Raw genomic sequence first — 20,747 nt, 5'->3', positions numbered from 1 at the left:
GCGTGTTCATTTCCCGGATTTGATCAAATCCCTGGATTCTATCATCTCACTGCAACATTATATATATATATATATATATATATATATATATATATATATATATATATATATAGTGTGTCTACAGGGATACACACGGGGTCACGTGCAATGGAGTGTCTGTACACAGAATATCAACTGCGATGCTCTGCGGAGTATATAGTGTGTGTACAGAAGTACACATGATGTCAGCTGTAAATCTCTGCAGGATAAATAAAGTCTGTATAGGGTGTCCCCTGCGATGCTCTGCAGTGTATATAGTGTCTGTACAGGGTGTCCCCTGCGATGCTCTGCAGTGTATATAGTGTCTGTACAGGGTGTCCCCTGCGATGCTCTGCAGGATATACAGTGTCTGTACAGGGTGTCCCCTGCGATGCTCTGCAGTGTATATAGTGTCTGTATAGGGATGTACAGGGTGTCAGTTGCGATGTTCTGCAGGACTCCCTGCAGCCGAGTGCAATCCTCTGCAGCCAGGCAGCGAACAGGTTGGAGTAGGTAGGGGCGGGGCTAGGGAGGGGCACCGTGTCACCCGTTGCCAGTAGCTGGGGGAGGGGGAACAGGTTTCTGGCTGGCAGAGAAGTTTCGCTCTCGGGTGTCTCCGGGTCACTGATGGAGGAGACGGGCGGCTGAGCCCCAGCCTAGAGGATCCCCATAGACTTCCCATCCCTGCGAGGAGGCGGCACCTGAGGCTGACCTGTGAGGAGAGAACTACAAGTGCCAGGAAGCCCGCGCAGCTGAGGCGGCCATGACGGGGCAGGTGCGGCGGCTGCAGCTGCTGCTGTGGAGCGGTCTATTATCAGGTGAGTCCGGGGGGCGCCCGGGGAGCACAACGGCTACTGGGGTATTGTAGAGAGAGTCCATCTCACTTTGTCTGCGGGGGTCGGGGAGCGCAGTGCGCGTGCGCTAACACACCTATGGCAGGTGTTGTGTAGACAGGGGCTTCCTCCTGAGACACCTGTTGCCACCGCAGGGGATTGTGGGAGCTCAGGTCAGGTACATCTATATGAGTATTTTCCAACCTGTTGCAAAATGTCAGGACATGATGGGAGTGGTAGTTTTGCAACAGAATATATTACAGCTGTAAAAAAGTGACAGGCATATTTAATAAGTGATGCAGTAATTTTACACACTTATTTTATTTACACCTTTGACACGTAAAATAAACTTGAAAATTGCAAGCAATGTACTGCCTAAGAATAAGGCTGCGTTCACACCACGCTTTTGTTTAACCTCTACATTTTATATGCTAATGGATACTTAAAGAAAAAAAATCAGATTGTGCTGCGTGTTGTTTTTTACGTATCCAAAAGAAAGGCTGATCACTTTTTTGTGTATATCAGAATTAAACATAGGGAAACAGAGGCAGTTAATTCAAAGCAAACATAAAACACACCAAAAAACTATTAAAACACAGAAAAATGTGTTCTGTGTGAACATGGCCTCACAGTAAAGCTAAGGTTTCACTGTGACTTTGATTGGGAAAAGCATTGTGCAGTTTTTGTTATGTATGCTGGGCCTTGTAGTGCTACAGCAGCAGAGCAGCCTCTCAGTGGGGAGACGCCTTGGCCACACAGTCCTCCCTCAGTCAGGATCAGGTTGTTTTCCTCTGAATTCCCCATGAAAGGAGCTTTCATTCACCACAGCAGCGTTACATCACGGAACGTACGCCGCTGTCCTCCTGTCCTGGCCCTGAGCTGGAGGGTGGAGAGGAAATACCATTTGATGCTGTGTAACCAGGCAGAAGAGCCATTCAGGATACTGGGAAAGCTGGGGCATCACCGGGCATGAAGATGATGGTGTTAATCAGTTTTCCTAGAAACATGTTAAACCAAGAAATTGTTATTTAAAAAAAAACTTTAAAGAAGAGCAGGATTTAGGAAAGCTGATGTTCAGGACCCTGGAAAAGCTGAATGATGCCCTTGTGTTTCCCATCCTCTCCATCCATGCCATAATGTGCCTGCGCTTACACTCAGCCATTCACACTGCTGTATATAAAGTTTCTGTCACTGTCCTCCTGCACAGCTCTGTGATTCTCACTTCCTGATTGGTCCATGCTGAACACCCCCCTTCCCCATTGCTGTCATGTGACCACACAGACCTCTGACAGCAGTCCTGCTTCTCTATTCTAGTCTGTTGTACTACGCTACTGCATTATGGGGATCTGCAGTTCCATCCGGTATCTCTAAGCTGCTGCTGTTTTATCAGGTTCATGCACTTACTATATATTATACTCCACATGCTGATTGCTATACTGTACAGTAAATTTTAGTCGTTATGCACCACTGTAAAAATATGTAGATATATATTCTCCCGATTTATCTATTTAGAACTTTGAAAAATATGGGTGACTACCGGATGATGGAATAATGACTATCAGTTGTCACCCAGCTTTCCCAGAAGGGGATTGAATTAAGAAACATTTGTGTAGAAATTGTAAGGAAGAGGGTGACTTGGTTGACATGCAGAACCCTGGAAAAGCTGGGGTGGCTTTTGAAGTTAGGAAGTTTATTAGAAGTAAAGATGATGAGGGTAAAATATTACTGGAATTTTTTTTGTAGAAATAGATCAGACTGCCATTCAGTAGGCTGATCACATTTACTCAGTGTGAACATACCCTTATAGCACCCCATGATCTGGTCACCTATGATGTCTGATGGTCTTCGTTGACAATAGCGACCTCTGTCCGATTCCCATTATGGTGTCCGCAATGTTACCAGATGAATTAGCATTGTACTTTTGACAGAATGTAAGGAAGTTTAGGAGTGAGCAACTAGGCAACCCTTTCATGGAGTTCCTCTTTAAGGTGCCGTCACTTTGCGGTGCGGTCTTGCCCTGTCCCATGTGTTTGTTATTTACACGGCTCTGAGGTATCCTGGTGACATACTTCTCGAATGACCCGTTAACCTAATGACAGGGATCCGCAATAATGAGGGTGAATCATGGTGATGCCTAAAGGGATTAGGAGATTGGAATCATAATGGCGACACGTGGACTTCACATCTACACTGATAACACGAGGTTTCTTATCTGACAGGAAGTGACATGCCATGACTCCATTACTTAGAATTAGAGTGATCTCGTGATCAGGTGCTACAACCAACACGTGACTGAAACACATACTGGAAGCCATGTTTGGATGCACTGCAGACAGCGGGTTGCCCGTGGCAAGCGGTCAAGAGTTTGTTTTCATTTTCTTTGTGTTGGAATATGGTGGCTGGTTGCTATGGGCAATCATGCAATGGATGTTATATACCATCCGCACATCCCTATTAGTACCTGAATACAGTGTAATAAGGCTTTCAGGTATTCCAACATAGAACTGTCATGCAGGCTATCCCTTCTCTAAAGGTAGTGGGAAGAGTAGGCAGCTGCATAGGGCACCATTAGTGGGGATGGCAAAGACACAGTGTGAAAAAAAAAAAAAATATATACATACGTACACCCCCGGGGATACCTAATGCTACTAACGAATAGTGTACATTATAGGGCAATGTAATGGCATTTGGTTGTCCGCAAGCTGGAGCAAAGTGGTGGCATTAACGCAAAACCTATGGAAATCAAGATGGCGGGTGAACTTGCAACCATTCCAAATTCCAGGTTTTCTATGATCCTGTTACCTGTAGGGTTGGGATCTTGCCCCAACTCGCAGCCGATCGTAACTGTACCTGTGTTCCATTCACAGCACAACAGATCTGTAGGCTTTGACGGCTGTTTTCTTAATACTTACACCGTCTTGCCCTGAACATCACATCTATATGAGAGGCGATTCATCATTTTAGAGATGGTGTTTCAATTGCTTTAGTGATGATGTCCCTTATGCCTCTCCAGCAGATGCTTACCATTGAACATACTGATCTTAGGCTTGTATCTAGCAAGAAGATCAGTTTCCATGTCAGTCAGTGTTCGCATGTGTGTATAATATATATATATATATATATATATATATAGTGTGCGTGTGACATTCTTCCTTTGTATTGACATTGACAGAGGGTATATATACATTGGCGCGGGAGGGGGGGGGGTCAATTCATTGTTATCAGGTAGCCATATCCTTATCAGGTAAAGTAAAGTTACTTAGTCATATCTTAGTTACTTAGGATAACCAGGTTGTTTGCCCTTTCTTTAGGCAATGAAAAAAAGTGTCTGTATTTATATAGCGTATATTAAGTGCTGAAATATGCAACATGAAGAATACAAGAAGAGACGCTGCTGATACAAGGACATGCATGACCAGATGGGCAGGCTACAAGTAACATGGCCTGAAATTAAAGGGGTTGTTTAGTCTTAAAGTGTCACTGTCGTGAAATTTTTTTTTGCAGAAATCAATAGTCCATGCGATTTTAAGAAACTTTATAATTGGGTTTATTATCCGAAAAATGCATTTTTATCATGAAAAAGCAGTTTGAAGCTCTCCCCCCTGTCTTCATTGTTCTCCTATGGAGAGAGCTAAAGAAAAGACCAAAACAGGCCAACAAAGAGTTAATCTACAAATCCCTCACCCGTTATCTGTTCTGACCATCACCAGTGACCTGTCTGAGCTCGGATTACAGCTGTCACCCAGCTCCGTGCCTGTAATCCTCTGGTATCTGCTTTCTGCTGCCGGCTAACTCCCTCCTTCCTCCTCCCCCCTCCCCTCTCCCTAGAGCAGACAGGGGACGTCTCCTGCAACAAGTCACAATTTTCAGAGTGGATGAAAAAGAGGAAGGAGGGGGGGACCTGGGAAAAGGCTTTTTACATGCAGATTTGGCTAATAAACCCAATTACAAAGTTTCTTAAAATCGCCTGGACTATTGATTTTTGCAAAAAAAAAAAATACGACAGTGACTCTTTAAAAAAGCATGGTGATTTTCTTCCAGAAACAGCACCTCTCCTATCCTCAGGTTGGGTTTTGCAGCTCAGTCCACTTGAATTGAATGGAGCTGAATTGTAATATTGCACACAACCTGAGGACATGGGCGGTGCTGTTTTTTTGCAAGAAAGCTGTGTTTTTCTAATCCTGGATAACCCCTTAAAGGGAACCAATCAGCACAATTATGCCGATATGGTTCCCAGAATCATAGTATAGAGCTACTGCTGCAGCCTTGGTATGTACCAGCTGCGGCTGCAGGCAGTAGCTTTTAGTAAAGAGAAAAAGTATTTTTATTCTGCTGCGCGAGGCAGGGAGAGGGGCCGCAACTAGCCATCTGGGCAGGGAGCCGCCCGTGACGTGTCACTGCTCTCTGCCTGGCAGCGGGCTCTGCCACTTGACAACCTCCCTGTCTGTCTATCATCCCAGCAAAGCGCACTGACAGGCAGAAAGGGGTGAGTAGTCATGGGCGGCTGCCCGCCCATATGACTAGTTGCCACCTCTTTCCTGGTCTCGCAGCAAAATAAAAGTCCTTTTTCTCCTTACTAAAGCTACTGCTTCAGCCGGGGGTTGGAATGTACCACGGCTGCAGCAGTAGCTCTATACTATGATTCTGGGAACCATATCAGCACAATCGTGCTGACTGGTTCCCTTTTGAAAGCTCAGTGTATATGGATAGGAATGGATAACATTTTACTTTATTGAACCTCATCATTTTACAGAAATGCAGGATATGAGGTCTTGTATCACATATAGAAGCTTTCAGTGCTTATACAATATACGGCCTGATCGCTATAAAGTTTCATTATTGGTATAGATAGGAAATAATTAGTGGATCTTTGGGAATCCAATCACAGAGACTCTCACTGATCCAGAGAAAAATCTCTGAATGAAAGGTGCGACAGAAAGCATGTGTGACTATTATTCCATTCATTCTCTATTGGGCTTGTGGACATAGCCAAGCATTGATTTGTTCTTCATTCTCAGGATCAGTGGAGGTCCCAGCAGTCAGACCCCCACCAATCCACTGGTTATACCATTGCTATAGGATACCTTTTGATGATGAAAATACCCGGCCATATTGTCTGTATGTTAGCTGTGCTCAGAGCTTCCTGGTCACTATACATAATAATAATATTATCTTCGGCCTCAGTATTGACATTGGCTGCATGTTCATATTGTTATCAGGTAAAGTAAAGTTGCCTTGTGATATATCTGGAATAAGGAACTATTTGTTGAGTGAAGTTTATATTAGATATAGCAGAGTGGAATTTGTCATTTCATTGATTGATTCTGACCCCATTATACATGAGAGTAGAATAAGAAATGTGGCTTATACAAGAAGAATATACTGGAAGAGAAAGCAAGCAAGCATTCATGTGTATGGAGTAACTCTTGGTTGAAGGAATGTTCATGCCACCTTAAAGGGGTATTCTGGTGTAGTAAAATTATTCCTATACTACTAGGGTTATTAAAAAAAAAAAAAGTCCTGTTCCCCTGTTGCTCTCACTATGGCGGCCTTCAGTTTCCAGCTGCCCCTCTCTTCTGCTTCTGAGATGAGATGTCTGAGCAGGACCTGCCTATTAGGCCGCAGCAGTGTCCTAGAAGAGAGGAGCAGAACCAGAAGGAGCTGCTGTAGGAGACTGGGAGTAGGTAAGTATAATTTTTATTCCTGCAAAGTATAGTATATAGAAATCTCCTTCATGTTTTTTGTCCTGTAAATTTTCATGTACACCACCTCTGGCCTTACTCTTTAGGATCAATTCAAAGCATATGGCCACACTTTGTGTATATCCTATTGGTTCCTATTGGTGCATTAGCCACTTGCCTAGAGATACAGTAAAGGTGGCAGCAACTTAGTGTTTTCCCCTTTAAATCCTGTGATTGTAAGCAATACCCAGATCGAATGTTCCCACGCCTCCTGCCTGCCCCAGCAGTGAGTCACGTCCCTTCTCGGCACATTGCTGTAATGTCATATAATTGTAGACGTTGGACGTAAAATAACAAGGTGTCCTGCACACACATAAGAGCAAGATACAGAGACTAGTCCTGCAAGATTAGGCAAAAATGCACTTCCAGGTTATGACCACTGGAGGCACTTGTTTTGAGTGTAAAATACACATACCGCAGGGTTTGTCTGTCTTCTATTACTATGGAGACATATAGCTCTCCTTAGGAACTGTATACACAAAACGGATTTAAATTTATGTTATTATTTATTGTGAACCATAAAAAAATAGTTTAAAGGGGTTTTCCACCCAAGAGCGAAAAAAAAAAAAATGCTCCCTGACCAACCTGGTCTCTGTCCCACGGCACTGCTGGAGTGTGTGGCCGGCCTCTTGCTAGGGGCGAGGTGGCCTTCATTGATTCTGCCGGGGCTTCCTGCCCCCGGCTGAGAAGCACAGCTGCCAGTTACACTATTGTATTTGTCCTGGGGCTGGGACTTCAAGCCCCAAGCCCCCCATGACCGTTATTTCATGTCTGCGATAGAGCCTAGTTTACTAGTGTGTCTTGACAAAGTGTTCCTTCCTGCATTTGTTTACGTGGTTTTCTGACTTCAGGCTTTTGGGCTTCAACTATTCTCTTGGATTACATTTTGTACTGCTAACTTGGACCTCTGACCTTACTTTATTGTTTTGTATTTGTCTTGTCTTTTTGTTCCGTGTTCACACTTAATAAGGATTAGGGACCGTCGACCAGTTGTCCGCTGCGGTTAGGGCTTTGAGGCAAGTAGGCAGGGACAGGGGGGTGGACGTAAGCTTCAGGGCTGCACCTGTCTTTTCTCTTTCTGGTCCTATATCCTTAGGCTATGTTCACACAACTTATATTTTCGTAAAATTATTAAGAAGATATACATTAACTCTCCGTCTATGGGATCCTGGCCGGAGCGTATACACATAGCATACGCTCCGGCCTGGATCCCTAGTGGTGCCGTAGAAAACTGACATGTCAGTTTTCTGCACCCGCTATTCAGTGAATAGCGGCCACAGAAAATCCTGTCAGTTCACACTATGGAGCAAGCGGCTCCGGCCGCTCACTAAATAGCGTGCAGTGGAGAGTTCTGATGCGGGCGCACACGGATGCACCCACATCAGAACACTGCGGCCGAAAAGATCATGTGGCCGATACCGCAGTACCGGCCGGGATGAGCTTTTCAGAGAACAGCCAGTCTCTTACGATGTGTGCACATAGCCTTACTCACCAAGTCTCTCGGAGTATTTTGAGCCATCTTCCGTCTTTCTAGCTGCTGCGGTTCCGAAGTAAAAATTTTTTCTAAAAGCCTGTCTATATCCGAGGTGGCGCTGGCTGGGAAACTACATTTCCCATCATGCATCTCCCTGATTGGTCTGTTTGTACCTGCCCCCTTAGCTTTCTTTCCTGCCCACTGCTGATCATTACTTCATTGCACAGTAAACACAGCACTGTCTTTACTGTGCGACAAAACACACACAGTGATCATGGGGGGGGGGTCATACAGTGTGTCATCATCCACATTGAGGGAGACTGACCAGCAGCAGCGGTGGTACAGTGGGCAGCACACAGTGAGACCTACAGTCCTCTGCAGCAGGTGACACAATGCTAAGGGCGAAGTCAGGGAGACCGACCAACAGTGGCGGAGGCAGCAGCAGGTAACACATAGCCCCCGGCTTTTTATTAATGCAAAAATAGTTTTGGGGGGGAATACCCATTTAAGAAAGTGGACAAACCCTCTAAGTCAATTCCTATATGAATATTCCTGACGTGATTAGCCAATCAGAATCCTTGTATAACGATGATGTGAGTGGAGTCTATATTTTGTGATTTGTGGTACTGATTAAGTCTTTGTATTCCAGGATGTCTGGCTGTACAGGTCACTGTCCAGGACACGCAGCGATATACAATGTTATTTTCCAGCATCATCCTTAAGTGCGATTACAGCACCTCCGCGCTCATCCAGGACGTGGCCGTCACCTGGCGCTACAAGTCCTTCTGTAAAGATCCCATTTTTGACTACTACTCTGCATGTAAGGTTCTTAAAAAATATTTTATAAAATATGGCAACATAAATGTATAAAATGTAAGGGCTTCTCCATTACCCAAATAGTACAATAAAATGACCCTCTCTGCGGATGGTTACCTGGACTTTTATAGAGTCCTGAATAGCGGATCTTTCCTGTGTAAAGACCTGAACTTTTGTAATATCTTTCCTCAGCGTATCAGGCTTCATTAAGCCTGAGTCAGGATCCGTCCAATGACTGTAATGACAACATGCGGGAGGTGCGGATCGTCATCCAGAAGCGGGGGCAAAATGAGCCGGTACTGGGCATGGATTACAGGCAGAGGAAGATCACCATACAGAACAGTAAGTACCAGACCAGTGACCAGGCTGTGTTAGAGATGTATACAGGGATCAGTACTATAGCAGTTATATTCTTGTACATAGGAGCAGTATTATAGTAGTTATGGTTCAGGGAAGAAAAAGAGTGCTGCACCTCACACCTATGGCTGATACTAGTGCCCCTAGGCTAAATAAAAAACACATCAGAATTTTGTGTATGAATTGATCAAGCCATACTGCCCCATGTACCTCGTGCCGGTATCTGATACACATGGGTCCCTACACTAAGTCCACACCGTGCCAGTCAGTGGCCACCAACCCCGCAGGCATGCACAGTCAGGGAACGGGGGCCATGGGACGGCCCTGCGACCCCCATGTCACAGGACCAGACCCAAAAACACCACACCAGAACCCGGCCAGCACCGCCGGCGGAGAAGGTCGCCCCCAAACAGCACAAGTCTGGATGAGGTGTTGCACTCACCATAGCTGTGGCAAACAGAATGGGAAAAAACAGGAGGGATTAAAACCATGTGCACTCAGGTGTCTCCTGCTAATTGCGGTCATGTGGGTCTCACCAGGAGGAGTGCAATACACGGAAAAATTATAGTAGTTATATTCTTATATATATAGGGTCAGTATTATAGTAGTTGTATTCTTGTATTTAGAAGCAGTATTATAGTAGTTCTTGTATATAGAAGGCAGTATTATAGTAGCTATACGACATGGAGAGAAAGGAGCGGCTGCACATCACACCTATGGCTGTTACTAAAGCCGCTAGGCTATTTTTAAAAACCAACGCCAGGATGTTGGTATATAATTTGATCAAACCATATTGCCCTGTGTACCACGTGCCGGTCTCCTGGTTCACACGGGTCCCTACACTAACTCCACACTGTGTCGGTCAGCGACTGCCAACCCTGCAAATCGTGCACATGCAGAGAAGGGAGGTCATGGAATAGCCCTGCAACCCCAATGTCACAGGACCAAACCCAAAATGCCCCACCAAAACCCAGCCGGCACCACCGGAGGGGAAGGCTGCCCCCAAACAACACAAGTATGAATATGGTATTGCACTCACCACCACTGCTGCAGACAGAACGGGAAAAACATGAGGTACTGACATGTAAGCACAGGTATATCCTGCCAATTTGGGTCATGTGGGTCTTATAAAGGGGAGTGCCAGCTGCTCAGAAAAGGGAGAAATATAAAATACGACATGGAGAGAAAGGAGCAGCTGCACATCCCACCTATGGCTGATACTAATGCCGCTAGGCTATGTTTAAAAACCAATGCCAGGATGTTGGTATATAATTTGATCAAACCATATTGCCCTGTGTACCACGTGCCGGTCTCCTGGTTCACACGGGTCCCTGCACTAACTGCACACTGTGTCGGTCAGCGACTGCCAACCCTGCAAAGCGTGCACATGCAGGTAAGGGAGGCCATGGCCATATTCTTGTATATAGGAGCAGTAATATAGGAGTTATATTCTTGTATATAGGAAGCAGTATTATAGTAGTTATACTCTTGTATGTAGGGGGCAGTGATATAGTAGTGATATTCTTGTAGAACGGGAGCAGTATTATAGTACTAATATTCTTTTATGTAAGGGCAGTTTTATGAAGATGCAGGTGATGGCTTATTGTTGTTTTTATATATTTGTTAAGAATTTTTTTTATTATTTTTTTGTGACTTTTTTCTAATTTTCTATATTTCTATCTATATTATAAAATAATCCAGAAATCTTCCTTCTTACCACTGGGGCTAAAACTAAGCAGAGACTTCATGTTGTGTCTGTAGTGATAAGAATAGGCTGCTGTAAAGTGATTGTTACAGCATTGCTGGAATTACCTCTTCAAAGGTCACAGAACATGCTCAGTAATGTATTTATATTCATCTCAAGGGAACAGACTCTGTCTATTGTCACCTATGTCCATGAGTCTTGCTGTAAAGCATGTCACTAAAAACTGTTAAAGACAGCTCAGTTAAGATGGCCACCCCCATAACAATGTGCAAAACGTGAAATAAAAAATACAGTCAGAAAATAGAAACAGATTAGAAAAAAGGAACAAGTTTTTGTATCTGACTCTGATCAGTAAAAGAAAATTTAGGTGACACATTATCTTTAAAGAGAACCAATCACGGAAGATTTTTTTTTTTTTTTATTCCTTAATTCTATTTAAATTACTTTTTTATTAATATTTGTAAATAGAATTAAGGAATTTTCTGTCCGCGTTTTTAATTTATTCATGTCTCTCTTCACTGTCACGCGCCGGCTCTTTTCAAAAGAGCCGGCGCGTGACAGGAAGCTCCCGGCATGCAGAGCGGCAGGAAGAGCTCCCATGAGCCTTTGCCCGCCGCTCTGTAAATACACAGCGATCTCGCGCTATACAGCGCGAGATCGCTGTGTATATCTGTCCTAATTAAACCTATTAGTTTTCTCATGAAGATACAGACTGCATTTGCAGTCTGTATCTTATACTTTACCTAATCCTATGTAGCAGTGTAGTAAGCCGGGCGCCATCTTGATGACTGGAACGCACCGCTGGAACGCAAATGACGTCATCAAGATGGCGCCCGGCATTACTGCACCGCTACATAGGAGTAGGTAAAGTATAAGATACAGACTGCAAAGGCAGTCTGTATCTCCATAAGGTCTACTTATAAAGATACAGACTGCCTTTGCAGTCTGTATCTTATACTTTACCTACTCCTTTGTAGCGGTGCAGTAATGCCGGGCGCCATCTTGATGACGTCATTTGCGTTCCAGCGGTGCGTTCCAGTCATCAAGATGGCGCCCGGCTCACTACACTGCTACATAGGATTAGGTAAAGTATAAGATACAGACTGCACAGGCAGTCTGTATCTTTATAAGTAGACCTTATGGAGATACAGACTGCCTTTGCAGTCTGTATCTTATACTTTACCTAATCCTGTATAGCGGTGCAGTATTCCCGGGCACCGCCATCTTCATGACGTCAGTTGCGTTCCACTGCTGGAACGCACCGCTGGAACGGTGACGTCATCAAGATGGCGGCGCCCAGCAATACTTTTACTACTATACAGGATTGGGTACAGTATAAGATACAGACTGTAAATGCAGTCTGTATCTTCAGGAATAGACTTAGGGAGAGAGAAACTTTTATTATAGGGACAGTTAATTTTAGGTGATTGGTTCTCTTTAAGCAGTCATGCTGGATTATATGTGGCTGCCCTCCTTCTCTTTTCTTTCAGTGTAATTTGATGACACAGGTTCATATTTCGCTGTCTCGCAGCACAATGCATTTTACATTCTGTCATATAGACAGCGGAAGCAATTTACATGGAATCTTGTCTAGTGTGGTGCTACTACTGTTTGCACTGTCTTTTGTGTGAGCTCGTGCTTGCCATACAGCGGAGAATCAGCGCTTTCTTCTCTGACTTCTTTCAAACACTATTACACTAGGAGCCCGAATGGCTGCTTTTTTCCCCCTGTTTTCTATTCTTTTTCAGAGCTTTCCCATTACTAGGATCTATATGACATTGTATAATAACATTTTTAAATAACACCAACATATTCCACAGCACTTTATAATTCTGGAAAGGAATAATAACATTTAACGTAGGTGAGGGTTTGCTACAGTTTTTTTCAGTCTGAATAATCCTCAATGATCTAAACAGACTGTACTAACACAGTGTAGCACACCGTCAGAACAGGCTACAGATGCCATCATCCTTATGTATTTCATATTGGTATAATCTAGGTTTTTTGCCAGCTAAGATGCATTTTAAACCTCTGAATAAAAATAATATTTCCATAAATATATGTTAGAAATGTGGTTAGCCCTAGTCTAATGTTTGCCTTCCTGGTACCTGGTCTAATGGATCCAGATCTTTGTGAAGAAACAAGGCGGTCAGAGCGCTCCAGGTTTCTATGAAGAAATATGGGCTGGTTAGATGGGTTCAGATCTCTATAGAAAAATATGTCCCAGTCAGATAAATGCAGATTTCTGTGGAGAAACATGGCCGGCCACATGGATCCAGATCTCTGTCGAGAAACATGGCCGGTCACATGGATGCAGATCTCTTTCGCGAAACATGGTCTAGTCAAATGGATCCAGATCTTTGTGGAGTAACATGGTCTGGTCAGATGGATTCAGATCTCTCTGGAGAAACATGATCGTTCAGATGGATTCAGATCTCTGTTTATAAAATCACGGAGCAGGAGAGGCTTTCTATGGGAATCCCTATAGAAAACTTCTCCTACTCTAGACATTTCCTGTCTCAGCCAAAGATGTCAGCAGAGAGCACTGTGTCAGACTCAAAATAAAACAACATTTCCTGTAGGAAATACAGCAGCTGTTAAGTATGGGGAGACTTGAGATTATTTAATGGATGTAAGTTACTAATCTATATAACTTTCTGACACCAGTTGATTAAAAAAAAAGATTTTCGCTCGACAACTCCTTTAAGGTCACCAACCCAATGCCCCTTGAAGGGCAAATAATAAATGAGAACATGCAGAATTACAGATGCAAAGTAAATTATTAATTGGCACAAGCTGTGTTCTAGTGTGACCTCGTGATTGGGCTTGGTCTTTGAGATGAGTTAATGCTGCCATCTAGTGGCTGAGGGGGGAATTGCAGCACACTTCTGATTACTATTAAAGAAGTCTGAAGGAAATGAAAAAATTCCAGCAGGAAGGGCAGGAACGAAAAAAAAAACAATAAAACAAGCACTATGTAGCTTTTCCTGTGCCTCCACAGTGCTGCCCTACTGGCTGTAGTTTTTAGTACCAACCAAAGTAGGATGGGGTCTTCCTACTTTGATATAAAGAAGTCAGGTCACACAGGAAATGGCAGCTTGCAGTATATTTTGCCCCAAAGACCAATTACAGTACCTATGTGACTCTCTATTCACTCTTGAAAGTGTTTACAATAGGCATCAGAGATGGAGCAATGGAAGGAGGGATCGGGTCAGTGGTGCCACAAATCATAATATGGTTGATAACTTTGAGGCTTAAAGGGGTTGTTTGGTGGTTGACCTTTTTTAATATATTGATGCTGCCCTTGGGCATTCACTAAGGTGGGCTACACGTGCTCTGTTTAAGGGTGAATTCACGCATACCGTAACCGCAGTGGATTTCACGCTGCAAGTACACAGCGAAATCCGCTGCAGAGACCTTCCTAGTCACTTCAATGAGATGACATACTCGCAGCGATGATGACATCAGCGCATTGATTGGCTAAGCACTGGGAGACGCCGGGAGACCCCGAAGCAAGCTGAAGCGTGGAACCGTTAATGTATGTACTCGGGCCGCAGGGGGTTGAAGAGGCTGACTTTTCCATACTCGCAGAGGGATAACAATCCTGCTGTGAGTATGTAATCTCATTGAAGTGACTGGGAAGGTATCAAATCCGCTGCGGATATGGTATGTGTGAACCCACTCTAAAGGGGTATTTCCATCCTGTACATACTGTGGATATGGCATAACTACCCCAGATTAAAAAATCCCCTTTAAAGGAGTTTTCTGGTTGTCGGCATTCTTTTCTTAATACATTGCTGCTGGTGCATATAAAACAATAAACTTGTTACGCACCAGCAGCAATATATTGAAGGCCAGAAGTTTCCCCACTACAGACAGATGAATGTGTACAGTGCACATTAAGGAGAGATCTTGATCACACATCAATCTTTTTGTACGTATAGATAAGAAGCTGCACAAATTAAATGATCCTGTACTGATCCTGAGTTACATCCTGTAGTCAAGGGAACCAATCACGTCAAAAACGTCCCTAAAGCTAAGGAATCGTGCTGGTACACCAAACATACCCCTGTACCCTGGGCGGGTTCCAGCGCTTTAATCACGCCCCTCTGGGCATGATTGAAAGCACTCCTGTCCTGTGACGTCACCTGGGGGCGGCATTGCGCAACCGTGTGCTGACTTCTATACTATCATGCGCAGTACAGGGGGAGAAGGTTCTGCTGTACTGTGCAGGCGCAGTACAGCAGCGTCATCTTTCGCATGTGCAGATGCCCCCCGGGTGACGTCACAGGACAGGATCGCTTTCAATCATGCCCAGAGGGGTGTGATTACAGCACTGGAACCCACCCAGGACCGTGACTACATATGCTCACATGACTACCTGGCCCAGATGGACTACTAGCATACAGCTCGGGACTTCTGACTCTGATTCTCTGTTCTGTGCAGAAGCCGATCTGGTGATCAGTGAAGTGATGTGGTGGGATCACGGTGTCTATTACTGCTCTGTGGAGGCTCAAGGAGACACATCCGGGGACCCTGATAAGGAAGTGAAGCTGATCGTCTTGCGTAAGTTTAGGTCTCCTCTGTATGAACATTTAATTATTCTTTTTTATATGTATTTTCTATGAGGAGCTGATGAAGGAGAAACCTCCATGACTCCTGGCAGGCAGAACAGTATTTTGGTGGTCAGTGATGAAGGAATATACTGTGCGTACATATGTGGTGACCTCAGGATTTCCTTGTGTTTTTCTGCAGATTGGCTTACTGTGCTGTTGATTGTTCTGGGCGGGTTGTTACTACTCATCTTCATTTCTATATGCTGGTGCCAATGCTGTCCTCACTGTTGCTGCTGCTATGTCCGCTGTCCCTGTTGTCCGACTAAGTGTTGCTGTCCGGAAGAAGGTACTGTACATGTTGCTTGTGCTGACATATATATATCAAATGCCCTTTAGAGCTTTAGGGTCATGTGATCTTAGGTAACTTTTTTGTTATTCCAGTGAACCTACAATTTACAAAAAAAAAAACCTACTTTGCAGATAGAATTGAGTGAACCTCTCCCACAGTGTTTGTATTCAGCTTTTATGCAGGCTTACATGTCCCCATAGTTACAGACTACACACACTGTAGTCAGATGCTTCAGTCATGTGTTACTCCTCTGCCTCCTCCTCAGCACTGTAGACCTGCCTATGTTAGGAGTATAATCGTAGTACAAATGTAATATACCGGAACTGCACAAGATACCACATTGAGAGTCGGAACAATGAGTGGCAGCAGCATTGCAGGGAAAACCCACTGAGCACTTACCCTTAAGCTCAACAAGCAGTTTCTCTAGCAAGGAGTACCCAATAAGAGTCTGTAGAGTCTCTAAAGCTCCACTTAGCTCTAAACTTTTAGATTTTCAAGCAGGAAACGCTAAGTGCTCAATCTGTAGTTCTACCAGCAGGGAACACCCACTAAGCTCTGATCTTGTAACTCTACTTGTAAGCAGGGCTGCCATCAGGAATTTTTGGGCCCCATTGACCCAAAGTGTCTGGGCCTCCCCATTAACAAAAAAATCTGAGATGTATCTTTGGCTGATGTCTCTGGTGCAGCTTGCAGACTCAGCTGCCTGTAAAAGATTGAGTTGCTTTGGACATGTCCCACACCAGACCAGTTCCATGCACAAGCCCTATTTTAGAAAAAAACACGGTAACAGAATCTCCCAGCAGCATCTGCATCTGAACGCCACTGTGGAGACCTGAACTTTGTAACAGGCACCCTTTAAAGGGTGCCTGTAGTTTAAAAAAAAACTTATCATAGAGACATGTCAAAAGTTTTGATCGGTCCAGGTCTGCGTTCTCAGATCCGTACCGATCATAGACTTACATTATTTTTTAAGCACAGAGTGGGAGTGTACCACACTGCAGCACACCTCAGCTACTGCAGAACCTCATCATACATCTCGGCTACTTCAGAACCTCATAATACACCATCTGCTGTAGCCCTGCTTCTGTCTACACCTAGGACCCTGCGTGTCACAGTGAGCAGGCTGACAGGCAGGAAAGTGCAGTACAGCTGTCAGCTTCAGCGGGTGATGTGCATATTATATACAGGGGGTATAATACAGGAGATGTGTATATTATATACAGGGCTATAATACAGGATATGTGTATATTTTGTACAGGTAGTATAATACAGGGGATGTGTATATTATATACAGGGGCTATAATACAGGAGATGTGTATATTATATACAGGGCTATAATACAGGATATGTGTATATTTTGTACAGGTAGTATAATACAGGGGATGTGTATATTATATACAGGAGGTATAATACAGGAGATGTGTATATTATATACAGGGGTATAATACAGGAGATGTGTATATTATATACAGGGGGTATAATACAGGAGATGTGTATATTTTGTACAGGTAGTATAATACAGGGGATGTGTATATTATATACAGGAGGTATAATACAGGAGATGTGTATATTATATACAGGGGGTATAATACAGGAGATGTTTATATTATATACAGGGGCTATAATACAGGAGATGTGTATATTATATACAGGGCTATAATACAGGATATGTGTATATTATATCTGGGGGTATAATACAGGGGATGTGTATATTATATACAGGAGGTATAATACAGGAGATGTGTATATTATATACAGGGCTATAATACAGGATATGTGTATATTATATACAGGAGGTATAATACAGGAGATGTGTATATTATATACAGGAGGTATAATACAGGAGATGTGTATATTATATACAGGAGGTATAATACAGGAGATGTGTATATTATATACAGGGGTATAATACAGGAGATGTGTATATTATATCTGGGGGTATAATACAGGAGATGTGTATATTATATCTGGGGGTATAATACAGGAGATGTGTATATTATATCTGGGGGTATAATACAGGGGATGTGTATATTATATACAGGGCTATAATACAGGATATGTGTATATTATATACAGGGGGTATAATACAGGTGATGTGTATGTAATATACGGGGGTATAATACACGTGATGTGTAAATTGTATACTGCGGTATAATACAGGAGATGTGTATATTATATCTGGGGGTATAATACAGGTGATGTGTATATTATATACAGGGGTATAATACAGGTGATGTGTATATTATATACAGGAAAATTGTATATTATATACAGGGGTATAATACAGGTCATGTGCATATTATATACAAGGGTATAATACAAGTGATATACACAAACACACTGTATATATATACTACTCTGCTGCAGCTGAGGTATATTATGAGGTTCTGCAGCAGCTGGGGTGTATTATGAGGTTCTGCAGCAGCAGAGGCGTATTATGAGGACCTGCAGTGGCTGAGATGTATTATGATGTTCTGCAGAAGCTTAGATGTATTATAATGTTCTGCAGCAGCTGAGGTGTAGTATGAACTTCTGCAGCAACTGAGGTGTATTATGAGGTTCTGCAGCAGCTGAGGTGTATTATGAGGTTCTGCAGCAGCTGAGGTGTATTATGATGTTCTGCAGCAGCTTAGATGTATTATGAGGTTCTGCAGCAGCTGAGGTGTATTATAATGTTGTAGCAGCTGCTGCATAATGTTGCAGCAGCTGAGGTGTATAATGTGTTTCTGCAGCAGCTGAGGTGTAGTATGAGGTGCTGCAGCAGCTGAGGTGAATAATGAATGTAAGCAGTGCTACACAGGCATCACAACACACTTCAGCTACTGCAGAACCTCATAATACTACACAGCTGCTGCAGAACCTCATAATACAGATCAGCTGCTGCAGAACCTTAGAAGCCTCTTACTTTACAAAGAACCAGACATCATCTCTTAGCTGTAATTGGTGTACTACAAGTTCCAGCATATAGCAGAGAGGGGCTGAAAGTTTGATCGAGATATCAAGAGCTATGTGCTCCATTACTACCTGGTGTGCACGCGGTGGCAGCCTGCCCCCACGCACAGACAGCGAGCGAGGAGCCGGTAAAACCTTGGGGGGGGGGGGCATATGAGACAGCGGCAGTCTGCTGTTCCTAATACTCGGAGCAACGGTGGCAGATCCTTAAAAGGCTGATCATTGGCATTTCAGCCTGTTGAAAGACAACGATCAGCCGACACTGTGCATGTCAGCTGATCGTTGTTTTCTATTACACGAAACGATTATCGACCGAATACGGCTGATAATCGCTTCGTGTAACAGGGCCTTTACACTTTTTGCAGGGAGACTCCAGGGGGGCATGGAGCGGCTTTGGGGCCCATCCTTTTCCTCTTCTGTCCCGACAAGTAGAAGCAGCCAGAGAAGGTAGTGATGTGGCTGGGGAGGGGCCCAGGGAGGGAAGAGGGGGGCCCTGCTTTCTGTCTACACCTGGAACCCTGCTTGTCACAGTGAGCAGGCTGACAGGCAGGAAGAGCAGTGTGTGTGTGCAGTACAGCTGTCAGCTTCAGTACTGCCCTGATGGCGGCTCTGCTTGTAAGGTACCCCTGCTGAGCCATGATCCTGCAGCTTTGATAGCAGAGTACACTTCACTTTCTGAGCTCTGATTCTGAACCTCCACAAGCTAGAAACACTCAATGAATTCTGAAATCTGCAGCTTCAGAGGCAAGGAAGACCCGCATAGTGCTGTTCCTGCAGCTCTACCAGTAAGAACCACTAAACTGATCCTGCAGCTCTACAAGCAGGAAGCACCCGCTGAGCTCTGAACAGAAATAAACCAGCATTTTAGAGGAACATGAATCTCTCCAGATACACATATAGCATTCTGTCACAGGAACAAGCTCATCCCTTTCATTAATTAAAAGGGGTTATGCAGCGCTACAAAAACATGGCACTTTTGCACCACTCTCGTCTCTATCTCGGTGTGGTTTGCAATTAAGCTCCATTTACTTTAATGGACTGAGTTTTAAAACCTGTACCCAAACTGGAGACAGAGTGGGGCAAAAGTGTCCATGTTTTTGTAGCGCTGGATAACCCATTTAAGTGGAGCCCTGTGAACATAGTTATGTGATAATTTAGAAACCCCTACACCAGTAATAAAGTCAGAGGACTCTTTTAAGGTTTTCCTGCACTTGCTTACCTCCAGCACTATGATATAGTCCTCATGTCATTACTATGTGATCTCTCTTGCAGCCCTTGCTCGTCCCAGTATATAAAGCAAGTTTCAGGCCAATGCTCCTTGGATGCTAGAGAAAGCTTTTATGCTGGAGCGGACCGCACTCTCAGCATTCCTCTTATCAGCTCAACCCTTTACTCCAGAGAGGTGAGTGCACACCGAATATACTGATCACATCTTATACACTGTGTTATGCCTAGCTGTGTCAGCAGGACTGGATGCACCATATTACATATAGTTAATCTGTGGTTCTTTATGTTTCATAGACTTTTCCCAGCAAAAACAGCCTTCCATGGTCCGGCAGCCAAGCTTTCCTTCCTCCAACAACCACATGCTGGATTTTCTGGAGAGTGAGATTAAGAATTTAAACCCGGCACAACCTCTAGCAGGAGGCGGCCTTTACAGCGGAGCCGGCCATCAACCCAGCGTGTTTGTCTTCCCTCAGTGAGATGGGGGTTGGGGTACGAGAAGTAGAACGCAGAGGTATTCAAGCTGCCTCCCATCGTGGAGCATGTTGTCAACTCCCACAGAAGCAGCAACTCTTCCCAGCATCGAAGGCATCATTCATGGGATCAGCTAGAGAGCGATCGGGGGAGAGGAACAGGTCCCTGGAAGACTCTTACTCTGGTGAGAGTGACTTACGGGACAGACAGAGAAGCGACAGGTCTCGGGTTATAGGAGAGATCCCAAA

General features: G+C 44.0%; 1 pseudogene; it reads left to right on the top strand.

Annotated features, from left to right (window-relative positions):
- Positions 1–579: 579 nt before the first annotated feature.
- On the top strand, positions 580–20,735 carry LOC138775575 (immunoglobulin-like domain-containing receptor 1; annotated as a pseudogene).
- The last annotated feature ends 12 nt before the right edge of the window (positions 20,736–20,747 follow it).

Source organism: Dendropsophus ebraccatus, unplaced genomic scaffold (genome assembly GCF_027789765.1).
Source record: "Dendropsophus ebraccatus isolate aDenEbr1 unplaced genomic scaffold, aDenEbr1.pat pat_scaffold_1783_ctg1, whole genome shotgun sequence".
NCBI classification, from domain to species: Eukaryota; Metazoa; Chordata; class Amphibia; order Anura; family Hylidae; genus Dendropsophus; species Dendropsophus ebraccatus.
Note: the sequence above shows the minus strand (reverse complement) of the source record. Positions and strands in the feature narration are given on the sequence as shown.